Source organism: Paroedura picta, chromosome 7 (assembly GCF_049243985.1).
Source record: "Paroedura picta isolate Pp20150507F chromosome 7, Ppicta_v3.0, whole genome shotgun sequence".
NCBI lineage: Eukaryota > Metazoa > Chordata > Lepidosauria > Squamata > Gekkonidae > Paroedura > Paroedura picta.
In genome coordinates, this window is record NC_135375.1 from 69,010,215 (window position 1) to 69,023,016 (window position 12,802).

The 12,802-nt window shown below is 46.7% G+C and overlaps 1 protein-coding gene and 1 long non-coding RNA gene across 5 annotated transcripts in view; one reads left to right on the forward strand and one right to left on the reverse strand.

Annotated features, from left to right (window-relative positions):
* PCSK5 (proprotein convertase subtilisin/kexin type 5) overlaps nucleotides 1–12,802 on the reverse strand; it is a 290,087-nt gene that overhangs the window by 231,711 nt on the left and 45,574 nt on the right. The window lies entirely within an intron of this gene.
* On the forward strand, nucleotides 2,243–3,774 carry LOC143841068 (uncharacterized). The gene is made up of 3 exons (XR_013232547.1): nucleotides 2,243–2,583; nucleotides 3,398–3,463; nucleotides 3,560–3,774. It is a non-coding gene; the product is annotated as an uncharacterized LOC143841068 (long non-coding RNA).

Genomic DNA, 12,802 nt, shown 5'->3' on the forward strand with positions numbered 1-12,802 from the left:
TTCTGAAGGTAAATACTGTTTTGTAATTTTTAGTATAGTATATATACCGTCAAAGCAAGCACAACATAACACTGACACAACATTTAGATTTTCATATTTATGTTGTGGTTGTTAGTTGCAGAGTCATGTCTGTCCCATTGTGACCCCATGGAAAATGATCCTCCAGGCCTTCCTGTCCTCTACCATTACCTGGAGTCCATTTATAGCACATTTAGGTAAAGTGTCAAAGGCCCCTGTGGCTGTCTAGATCAGACATTGCATCAAGAAGGCATATGGTACTTATATCTGAGACAACCTGTTAGACATCTGTTCCCTCTTAATAAAACAGTAAGGGGTGTTGGAGTGGGCTGTGTCCATGATCAAAACTCCAGGATTGGCCCCTTGGCCCTGTACTGACAAGCGGAGGGGCCAATCGGAAGGCGCTGGCCCTCACCAGGACAGACCAGAGTTCCAGGGCAATCTGGAGACATGGCTGCCAGTCTGCTCCTGACCATTGCAGGGAGAGGAGGTCAGCAGGGCTGCCAAGGGAATGAGAACACAGGCTGTGCCAGCCCTTTCGCCCCAAGGCTGTCCTAACTGTCATGTCCAACTGTAAATTGCCTCAGAACCCTGACAGAGCTGGCAGGAGGTGTCCCCCCCCCCTTCAGGCCTGCTGCGAAGGAGCCTCTGACAGGCCCTGACTGAGGGGAGGGAGGCATTTCTGAGAGCAATGCAGGGGAGCCTGAGGGCATTCCTTTTGAGGGTGGGGAACTTTCCCCTTCTGCAAAATAGTTGGCTGACAGGGAGGCCACAGACAAGCCCCTTCTCACTTAAAATACTGCTCTGGCCGGGGGTTAGACACAGCCAAGCCATGTTTCTTTCTTCTTTGCAACTCTCTGCAGATTTGAGGCCACTGCACAGTGTTATTCTGCAGATGAAACTGGTACTTTTGTCTCCTGTTTTATCTGCACAACAACCCTATGCAGTAGGCCTCAAGTCTTTCAATTCAACAACAACCTGTGTGGGAGGCCTTAAATGTTTCTTCTCTACCACAATCCTGTCCAAAGTAGCCCTTTCTGCCTGGGGAGCTGATTTTTATACTCTGCAGGTGAGCTGTAATTCTAGGAACTCTCCAGGCCCCACCTGGAGGCTGGCTACTCCTAGGTTGGAAATATTCCTGGAGGTCTGGAGGCGGGACTTCAAAATTGTACAATACCTCAGAGTCCAGCCTTCAAGGGAGCCATTTTTGCCTGCAGTTGCCTGCAGAGTCCAGCCTTCAAGGGAGCCATTTTTGCCTGCAGGTGTGTCTCTCCTAGGCTATGGCCAGCCCTTACCAGCAACTGTTTGTATTCTGGGGCAGGGGTAGTCAACCTGTGGTCCTCCAGATGTCCATGAACTACAATTCCCATGAGCCCCTGCCAGCAAATGCTGGCAGGGGCTCATGGGAACTGTAGTCCATGAACATCTGGAGGACCACAGAAGGACTCGTCAGCCCTGGGAACGGGACAGAGGAGAAAGTGAAGGCTGGGATGACTCACACTTTCTTTGCAGGCCCAGAGAAAGGAGGAAGAGGCAGCAGCTGCTACCAACCAAAGCTTTAGATGGGGACTCGCCCAAACGCAGCTCCAGCGGCCGCCAGAAGCCTCGCGATTGTCCCCGGGGGGGCGCACCGCCTATTCCTGTCTGCTCCACCGGCCGGGAGGCGGCTGAAGATCCCTGCCATTGGGGAGGGGGGGCCCTGCCACCTTCTACCGCCCGCTGCGCCAGAAGCCGCACCATTGCTCCCGGTGTAGCGGCGGGGCTGCGCCGCCTTCTCCCGGCGGCTCCAATGGCCGGGAGCCGCCTTAAGATGGCTGCCATTCCTGGGGGGGCCCTGCTGCCTTCTCGCAGCCGCGGCACCACAAGCCTCCCCATGACTCACCGTGGGGGGGGATCGTGCCACCTTCTCCCGGCCGCTCCACCGGCCGGGAGATGGGTGAAGATGGCTGCCGTTGCGGAGCTGGGGCCCTTCCGCCTTCTCCCGCTACAACAAAAGGCCGGACGCCGACCACTTCGCCCACATGCTGGGCCGCCACCCTGCACGGCCTACTGCGCCAACAACGACCGCTGCCACTCCCGCAGATCCGCTACAAGGTCAGTCTAGCGCCCATTTTATTTAAAAATAAAATGGGCTTTAACTCTAGTTTGATAATAATCCAGTAGTAATCGACTGAGACAGCAATTGAGAGACAAGTTCTCTTGTTGGGATGGGATGGGATGGGATGAACACAGTGCTGAGGTAGTTTCTCTGCTCACCCTATCTTAGCTTGGTAGACTTTCCAGTTTTGGTAGACTTTCCCCAGTGAAGGAGAATGAAATATTGTACTTACCCAAAGGTTTCATCTCTTCAGTGGGGGGTGGGGGAAGTCCTCCACTGATCCCACCGCTTTGTTCTTCTATATTCTTATATACAGAAGGAGCTTGGCTATTCTACGCCTGGAAGGGACAGCCCACTCTAATCCTGGAGAGGCATTCAAATTTGCATAAGCCCTGCCTGGAGCTAGTAGAGGCATGACTTAACCAGTTTTGGAGGACGTCGCCCCACTGAACAGAAAACACCTTCAGGTGAGTCCAATGTTTCGATTTCATGTTGAAATAGCAGGCCAGAATTTGATTTTTTTTTTTTTTTACTAGCATGATCTGTAAACCGTTACTGCAGAGCCATAAAAAAGGGGTGCTGGAGAAGACTCTTGTGAGTCCCTTGGACTGCAAGGCGAACAAACAGGTCAATCCTAGAGGAGATCAGCCCTGACTGCTGCTTAGAAGGCCAGATCCTGAAGATGAAACTCAAGTACTATGGCCACCTCATGAGAAGGAAGGACTCCCTGGAGAAGAGCCTAATCCTGGGAGCGATCGAGGGCAAAAGAAGAAGAGAACGACAGAGAATGAGGTGGCTGGATAGAGTCACTGAAGCAGTCGATGCAAACTTAAATGGACTCCGGGGAATGGTAGAGGACAGGAAGGCCTGGAGGATCATTGTCCATGGGGTCGCGATGGGTCGGACACGACTTCGCACCTAACAACAAAAACCAGCAGCTAGTCTTTTTCTTGACTTTTCTGTATTTGTTGGAGGGGGCTGGATGGGAGTGCCTGTGATGAGGGAGCATGGATTAAGCACTTAGGCCACCCTGAGCTCCTCCATTGGAGGACAGTAGAGTTGGTGCATGCGATAAGCCTGCTGAGGAGGAGGAAGGTATCCATGTGACACTACCCCCCTTGCTTTCTGAGGCTTCCCTGGGGCCATTTAATTGCCAGAGCGCTTTGGAGATCTTTGAAAATTTGGCCGAAGCTTTGCAAGTCCAATGTGACTTCATCCAAAGCCGAAGCAATCCGGATTTCTGCTTAGTGCACATACCTAATTTAAACATTTTTCTTCCAGTGGCTTTTTTCACTACATTCTAAGAGACATATGAAAATATACTCAGGATGAGACGGCTTCAATAAGGTGTGTATATGCATACTAAGGTTTTTTAATAGAGTTGGACTTTTAATAGGAGTTTGGACTTTTATAATAAATTAACTTTATATATTTTTTTCATAGGGGGCCCTCCAAGAGAGATATATTTGGACATATTTCATAAGTGTGGGAGCTCCTTCATTTAGAATCATAGAATCTATGTGAGTCTTTATGTGAGTAACAGAATCCTATGTGAGTAATCATCACCTTAAGGGTCTGTCTGTCTGTCTGTCTGTCTGTCTGTCTGTCTGTCTGTCTGTCTGTCTGTCTGTCTGTCTATCTATCTATCTATCTATCTATCTATCATCCCTCTATCATCCCTCTATCATCTATTATCTATCTATCTAGTTAACAGATTTTTATTGTATAACAATGCTCTTCATGATATATTTTAAATATATCAGGAGAGTAAGGCCTGGCAACATCATTTACTGTGATGTGAAAGTAGGAGTGGCCTAGTCACATCTGGTGGGAGAGTCTGGATGATGTCACTTCTGGTGACATTGCACTTCCAGGGATGTGACAGGGAGGAGTGGCCAGCTGATATCACTTCTGGCCTGGTTCCATGGCTACTCAAAGCCTGAAAAATATTTCAGGTGCTCCTCCATGGTCAGAGCTTTGAAAAAGGATGACTTAGACCATAGAGTCAGCTTGGTTGTAGAGGTTAAGAGTGGCGTCTTCTAATCTGGTGACCCATATTTCATAGAATCATAGAATAATAGAGTTGGAAGGGATCTCATGGGTCATCTAGTCCAACCCCCTCCACTATGCAGGACACTCACATCTCAATCACTCATCTACTATAACCTACCACCTCTTTGCCTTCACAGAATCAGTCTTTCCGTCAGATGGCTATCTAGCCTCTGTTTAAAAATTTCAAAGGATGGAGAACCCACCAGCTCCCGAGGAAGCCTGTTCCACTGAGATTTGATTTCCCACTCCTCCATTTGATTCCCCACTCCTCCACATTCAGCCAGCTGGGTGACCTTGGCATCATCACAGTCCTGATAGTACTGTTCTCACAAAGCAGTAACATCAGGGCTCTCTTAGCCCAACCTTCGTCACAGGATTCCTGTTGTTTGGAGAGGAAGGGAAGGTGATTGTAAGCTGCTTTTAGACTCCTGGTAGAGAAAAGTGAGAAATAAAAAATAAGTCTTCTTCTAATTGGTGGTTTGTTTTAAGTCTAGTGGGAGCATTCCACTCCATTGAGCCAGTGTCAGTTTTTTTTTAACTACATCTAGTTGTCCAGGACTTTGTGTAGCTTTTTAGGAAATAATCAACAGGGAAAGAGTGGTGTTTGAATGGAAATATCAATTGGCTTCTCATCAAATAATCCCTCTTACACCGTTTACGCACTGGAGGTTTTATGCCGGGCTGCAGGCTAGAGTTTTAGTCGTGACAGGTTGCTCCACCTCTCCCTGTACCCACACAGGGGAGCATTTGGCCCAGTGCACCTCATCTCACCCCGATTTTTGCTCCTGTACGGGAGCTGGGGCAGTGAAGTTCCCAGTGCATAAACGGTCTTAGTCCCAGTAGGAACAGCCCGAATTATCTGAGAATATAGACTTGGAGTCCCAGAAATGCCCCTGCATGATCTAGCTCTTTGGTGGGCATCTTTATCCCATTGGCTCGGGGGGGGGGGTGTTAGGTAGAGGGATGCTGCTGTCCCACAAGGAAGAAATAGACACAGATTAATCCCAGTTTCTATTCATTCCCAACTGGGATTTGGAATGAGATTCAAATTGAGAATGAGTGTGTTTTCTATTTCTCCTCTGGTGATCCCTCCTCCTCAGGTCTACTGCAAGGGCTTTAGAAACAGAGGCTTCCATCTATTTAGCCATTTCATAAAATCTGTGAGGAAAGATTTAGCTTCTTTATTACCTTCCCCACAGGAGACTAACAGAATAGGAGATTGGATCCCTTGTCTGGGTGGGTTGTAACTCTTTAGGAGTGAAGTATTGCTATTCCCATCCTAGCCTTCATTTTGCTGCCTCCATTTCCTGCCAAAAATGTTTCCTGCCAAAATCACAGTGATTTTGGGACTTGGACAAGGCTATAACAACATCCCTTCCCAACTAGGATTGGCGGAGTGGAGCTGCTCAGTAGAATAGGCTCACAAAATCCTGTCTGCTGTCAGACAGGGCCAAATTGTGAAGCAGAGAACTGCTAGAATTGCATCCAGGAGAAGGTGCTTCTCCCAACATTCTAGACTGCAGCATCCCAGGAACCACCAGAGAATTAATGAGTTTACATTTTCCCCTGGTAAGTATATGCATTAAAATAATTAATTCTAAAATGAACTGAAAATACACAATTGTATTTCTGAATTATAACCTCTATTAAAGGAACAGAACACCACCACCACCACAACCTTCGACCAGCTGGCAACCTTAGATGCATGAATCATCCAAACACAGTCATCTGGTATCATACTTAGGTAGTATGGTGACCCTGTAGATTGAGCTGCAGTTGCATGGATCGAAGCTGAGCCTAATTAATAGTATTTGGGGCACGGTATTTGGGGCAAGTATACCCAAGGGCCTTTGGATTTCACCTATGACACAGTCATAATCAGCATTATTTAGTCAGCCCTAGCTGTTCATAGTACATACAATCTAAAAAAAATAGCCATCAGCTACCTGACATACCACCTAAAAGTAGTCCTCTAATCTGAAGTGTTTAAGTAATTTCATACAGTCTATAACAATGTACAGGCCATGTTCTTGTCTCTTGTGCTCTCTTTTTTCCACAAGGAACATTTCTGTGTACCTCAGAAAAATCTCATCCTTTGCCAGTATTATATTGCATGAAGCAGCTATATATATGTGGAAAGCTATATATGTGGAAAGTATATAAACAACTGGTAACTTTATTATAGCCACAAAAGGAACATCAGAAGAGAACCTTAAATTGAACTGGCTGCTAAGTCAGCCAAACTGTGCTGGAACTGCTCTTGTTTGTTGCAGCAATTCCTAGTTTGGCAAGAAGGGTCAATACACTACAGATTTGAACTAAACAGCCCAATCCATGCTTATGGTCTCAAATCCCATAAATAAAAACACTTCCCAGAATTCACCTTCACTTTGTCACACTGAGCTTCCACAGTAATAACATGTCTAAAAACAAATCAAGCAAAATAAAAGACTACATGTGAAATATGCATGGTCACCTCTAGAACTCATCCTGGAGGAACCAAGAAAGGTGTGATTTGTTTTTGAAGCTTTGCCCCTCAATCCAGCAGCCACTTTGAGAAAACACCAAAGAGAATTTTCCTTTGAAGAAAGTTCCAAAAGGGGTGCCTAATCCTCCCCTTTATATTTTTGAGTTCATGTCTATTGTGCTTCCCAAAACTCACAGTTCCCCTAAAATCCCAGATCCCGATATGGGTATAGTATTCAGAGCTGGGATTTTTTGGGATATCCCAAATTTTTCAAGTTTAATAGACCCCAAAGGGGGAAAAAAAGGATGAGGGGTTGCCTGTGGGGAGCATTCCTCTCATCACCAGCACAGTTGAACCTAAGGCCAGCTTCTTCTGCAGCAACATTTAAACAGAGCTTCATGAGTAGCCAGCCAGAAGCTGAGTGGGCCACTTCTACCAAACTTTAAAGGGACTGCAGAAGAAGCCCAGCAAATAGCTGAAAGGCAGGAACTATCTACTCCATCCACTCCTGTTTTTCAGATCTACCCAGTAATTCCAGAATATAAACAAGATTTTTTTTCAAAAAAAATCTGAGGTAACTTTGGGATGCCAAAATATATCAAAAAATACTAATAAGACATTATGTTTTCAACTTGGATGTACACCCCTAGTTCCTGAGTAGGGGGAGGGAGCAGGAAATAATCTCTCTAACTTTTTTTGGTTCACTCGGCCATAATATGAAGTTGATTTGAACTAAATTAAACTATTCATCTAGTTTAGTATTGTATATCCTGAGTCTCAGCAGTTTTCCACTGTCTTGAACATTAAAAGATGTCTCCTAATATGAGGTACTTGCGAATATATGGTACTTAAAATGGAAATTTAGACTAGACAGTTTGTGTGCTGTTCTGCTTATGAGACATTCCCATAGAAAATACACTTGGGAAGGCAAGGGCTATCACCCCACAAGATTGTTTGACATGAAAGAGATTACAAGAAGGCTGAGAGCTGTCAAGTTTAAGCAGAGGCTCAGGACGTAAGAAAAGTGAGCTCACAAATAGGACTTTAGAAACCACTGATGTCTGTTGGCCCAATGAGAACTGGTGAGAGGAATACTTTATCACTTAACTGATAGGATGACAAGACAACTTCCTAGGATCTGGGGAAAGTTCAATGGTTTTACCTCAGAACTTTCTCCAAGACCAAGAGTGTCACCTCTACATCATACAGGTAACATGACACAATTTCTGGGCATTCATCAGAGTTAACACTACTCTATACTGCCAGTGCAGCACTATTTTCCCCTTCTCCCATGTCATCACCATCCCTCGCAATGGCTGGCAAAACTTACCCACAACTATGTGGGAGATAATAAGTCAGTGTGCTAAGAAGTTGAGACCTGAAAGAGGAATAAAATAAAAAGGCATGAAATAGAGAGCAAGAAAGGTTGTACAATTTGATCCCAAATCACTCTGAAGAGGTTATGCTTCAGAGACAGTTTGCTTCAAAGCAGATCAAACCACACCACTCATTAAAAAAAATGGAGCCAAAGCAATTAGCTTCGTAGCGATTCGTAGTGGTGTGGAGTGCTTTGGTGCCCATTAAGGTCAATGGTGCATTAACTTTAATAGGAATTTCCTTTTGTGGGGCCTAGGGGGTTTAAATTACAGACTCCAAACTTTCAGGGTAGCTCCTTGAGGCCCTTCCCTGATTCCCCTCCCGATTTTAAAAAGTTTGGAACAAGAGGTCCAATTCTAGGGGCTCCCAAAGAATGTGCCCCCTTCCATTCTACTGTAGCATTTTCAGGGTTTCCATATGCATCCATTCTAAGCTGGAGCTGCGTTCTCTGTCCTTTATTATTATTATTATTATTATTATTATTATTATTATTATTATTATTATTCGATTTATTGCCCGCCACTCCCTGGTTTGCCTACAGCGATCCTCTTGAGGTTGAAGAGAGTCAAAAACATTGCTCTCATTTCTAGGACATTTATGGGTAGTAGCTTCTCATGATGTAACCACATCCCCTGAACTAATTTGCCCTGTGAGGTGGCTCCCCAGCCCGTGCAACTTGCATCCTTCAGTACTTGTGGAAGCAGGAACGTCTTTCCTGCAGGCAGATTGACTGGATTTATCTGCCATTGAAGGCTTCTCTTCACCTTTGGCAGAACAGACAAGGCCGTGTTCCTCTTGAGAGCAATGTTCAGATGGTGTGGGTGAAGATAGGATTGGAGTTGCCTGGAGTGCAGATGCACCCACTGGATGGTGTCCAGACATGACATGAGCAATATCATCAGGCTCGCTAGGGACATTAAATTAGATGTCTCATTCTAAATGACCTAAGTGGCTAGTGCTTTTACTTTCAAAAATCTTCTTTTCTGTAGCAAAAAGAGTGCCACACTTGGTGTCAGTAATGACTCCCAAGTATTCCAGTTGCAGTGATGGCATTAGTGAACTCTTTTGGAAGTTCATGAGAAACCCAAACTCCTGTAGGGTTTTGACTACCTGAGTTATGTTGGAGATGGCCATGTTGAGCAATGGGGACTTTATTAAAAGGTAGTCCAAATAAGGATGGACATGTATTCAAAGGTTTCTCAAGTGAACAACTGGATTTATGAGCATTTTTTAGAAGACTCTGAACAGAAGCACCCAGAATGAAAAGTGTTGTTCTCCTACACAGAAATACAGGAACTGACAATGTGATTGTCTGGTAGTCACATGGAGGTAAGATTTTTGAAGATCCAGTGAAATCCCCCAATTGAATGGCTTTGGTAATGAAGGAGAGTGTTTCCAGTCTGAATTTCTTGGCCTTGACGGAGTGGCTGAGTCAATTCAAATCTAAAATGGCCCACCAGTCACTGTTCCTTTTTGGAACCATAAAGAAAATCCTATAGAGACCTTTCCTTATCTCCTCTAGGAGAACTGTTTCGATGGCTTTGATGTGTAATAGATGTCAGCTTGTCAAGCCCAAAGCCACAGAAATATATGTGCAACCGAAGAGGAAGCAATGTTGCATGCATTGAATATGGATAGGTCAAGAGCTGCATCAGAAGCAAATAAAACTCCTTGAACGATCCTGTTTGCACCCTCAGCTAAGTGTTTGTCCTTGTCTCCAAGCAGTTGGGTCATTTTTCTTGCCCAAACTATAGTGGTGTAACAGTAGATGCAATAGACGATCTCTACCAATTTTGCGCCAGTGAAATTATAAAGCCCCCAGGTTCATAACCCAGAAAATCACAAATCTTAAAAGAATAACATAGCTGCCTTTCTTAGGATTGCCTGCATCAATGGAAAGCAGGACAATTGCCATCAACAATCCGTAACTCTTATAATAAAAGCAGTAAGTGGTAGAAAGAGGTCTTTGGCCTCACCGCCTAATCACCTAATCACCAATTCCTGAATGGCCAACTGTCCAATGAATGGCCAATCAATCAGGAAGGAGGTCCCACCTCTAGTAATTGCTCTCCTTCCAACTTCTTCCATTTGGAAGAACTGCCAGCCTGGTAGCAGGGAGGAAGGAGACAGGCAGCTCCTGCCAGCACTTGCCCCCACTCCAAGCAGCCCAGGCCTCGGTGGGGATGCTAGGGTGGAGGGGGCAGGACAGGAATGTCTGCCAGTACTTTCCCCCACTCCCAAAAGCCCTGCCACGGCCAATGGAGCCCTTGCTGGCCTTTTTGAGGGTGGCCCCCCAAAACTAACTGTCTGCCGGTGACTCCCCCCCAACCCCAAAAGCCCTGCCAGGGCCTGCGTGGCCCTCATTGGGCCTTTGGGGGCTGGCAGGGGGGCACAACTGCTCACCACCAACTCTCCCCCCCAAAAAAGCCCCACCGCAACATCCACAGCCCTCAGCGTACCTTTTGGGAGTGGGGGGTGCCTAACCGCCAGTGACTCCCCTCCCCCCCACTGGCTCACCAACGCCTCTCCAGGCCTTGGCTGGCCTGCCTACACCCAGGGGAGGCTGGTGATTTAACACCATTGTATTCCTGGATACAACAAGTTATGCCTCTAGTATACAATTAATAATTCAATAGCAAGCTGTTTTTGACCCCAAAATAATTCTTAGAATGTTCTCATATTTGAAGTCTATATGACAATTGAATGTCAATTTGAAAAGAGGTAAGAAACCAAAACAATATTAAATTGACTTGCAATGTGGCTTATATGATTGCACTCTAATAAATATGGTGGATATTAAATGGATTATATGGATGGGCTTAAAGTTAGAATATTTTATTTTAATAAATTATATTCTTTCACAAAATATGTGGTACAAATATATAAACTATCTTCATTAGATTTTTTTTGCTTTATCATGATAAAAATATGTGCCTACAGACCATTTATTTAAAAGGTCAACCACTATTATCTTGAATAAAACATAAGCCAATTATAAAGCAGTAAATGGGGTTGCCCAAATTCATGTCAATGAATTAATTCTTCGCGTTTACTTGGGAACATCATTTGCTTATTTAGAAGTGATCAGCATGTTCTGTTTAGGAACAGGTCAAAAACAAAAGAATGAAAAGAATAACCATAAATAAAGCAGTGAAGCGGCTCCTGATTGGCCCCCTCCGAGTGGCACTCGGGGGCCAAGTGGCCAATTGGCCATTGGCCCGCCCCGGACTCCATGCCCACACTCCGTCCCCACATGGCTCGCTGCTGGGAAACGAGCAGGGCTGCCACGTCGAAGATGCGGCCGCCCTGCTCCTTTCCCACCACCGAGCCATGGCCCTTCCCTACCTACAAGCACTCCCCGCGAAGACTGCCCCTGCACCCTCACCACTGCCCAGGCAATCCCACACCCTTCCCAGCCCGACAACGATTGCCCGTCCCTTGCAGCCGCCGCCTGCAGTCCCACCACATGATTTACCGCCTTCCCCGCCTGTCCGCCGACTTCACAGCGACCTCCGTGGCCAGGCCCTCAGCGCCTCCGAATGCCGCCAACATTGCCCCGCCAACGGTCACGCCGATGCCGAGCCGCTCCACTGCCAGCGATGCACCTCCGCCACTGCCGCTGCCGCACAAGCCTGCCCAGCCGCCTGCCGCCTCCCCTCCTTCGACAAGCCGTCGCCTCCATGCCAGGACGGCCCCCTGGACTACCCTGTGGACTTCTCAACACTTCCCACGCTCACCCCCACTCTGACACACACAGAGCAAAGTTAGTATCGCCGCCTAATCGCCCGACTTCCACGCCGCAACGCCGCACCTCTGCCGACCACGGCCGCACCCCAGGACACCCCAAACATGGCGTCCCCACAACACCCACTCACTCCAGAGCCGCGAGCACGAACCCACCCTCCACACCATTTCTCCCTTCCAACCCCCGCCCCGAAAAACCCTACCGCGTTCAGAGGCGGCCAGGAGGACGAGGCCTTCTGCAGGGCCATCCACGCCGTGGCCCGCCTCACACACCCAACCAATGCCGTCCCCGCCCACGCAGAGGCCTTCTGCTGTGTGTGTGTGTGTGGAGGGAATCTAGCGCCCATTTTATTCCAATATAAAATGGGCTTTAGATCTAGTTACTGATAAAAACACAATAGTAATATCTACATTAGAATTAAAAATTAGTAATTGCCTTCTGTGCCAGAAAGGATGTTCTGCCCATGAAGGGGGAAAAAACAGCCACTCACTTGAGCCCAGGAGAGGTATTCTCCAGCATCCAATCACCTTTGAGAAGAGGGATCGAATTTTGAAGAGAAACACAGCAGGAGTTCAGTTCTGCCTCAGGGAGAGAGCAGGGAGAGATCAGGTTTGGTTCAGGAAAAGAGTAGACAGAGTGAAGATTAACTCTGCTTGACTGTATGGCAGGGTGGATTACCTCTGCTTCTGAGAGATAACAGAGTACCAGTAGCTAGGTATGCCTCTGGCAATGAGCAGAACTTTTGCCATTTAGTCTCAGTCTTGGGAAAGGAGAGGGAAAGGCTGGTGTGGGTGGAATCCTGTGAGTGTCAGAGGTTAGTCAGTGCTGAGTTGCTAGTCAGTAAAGCCTGTTTATCCCTTGGGCATGTACTTCACTCCTCTACTGCCCTCTGCCATCTTCATATTGATGCCAACAAATGTCACCGGGCAGTTTCCCTGCCTTTATTTTCCTTTCTTCATTGATTGATACAACACCCACCTCCCTTCTTACTACCACCACTCCGACCAACCCCACATAGCCTTCCTTCTTCCCTTTTATCCTCCCC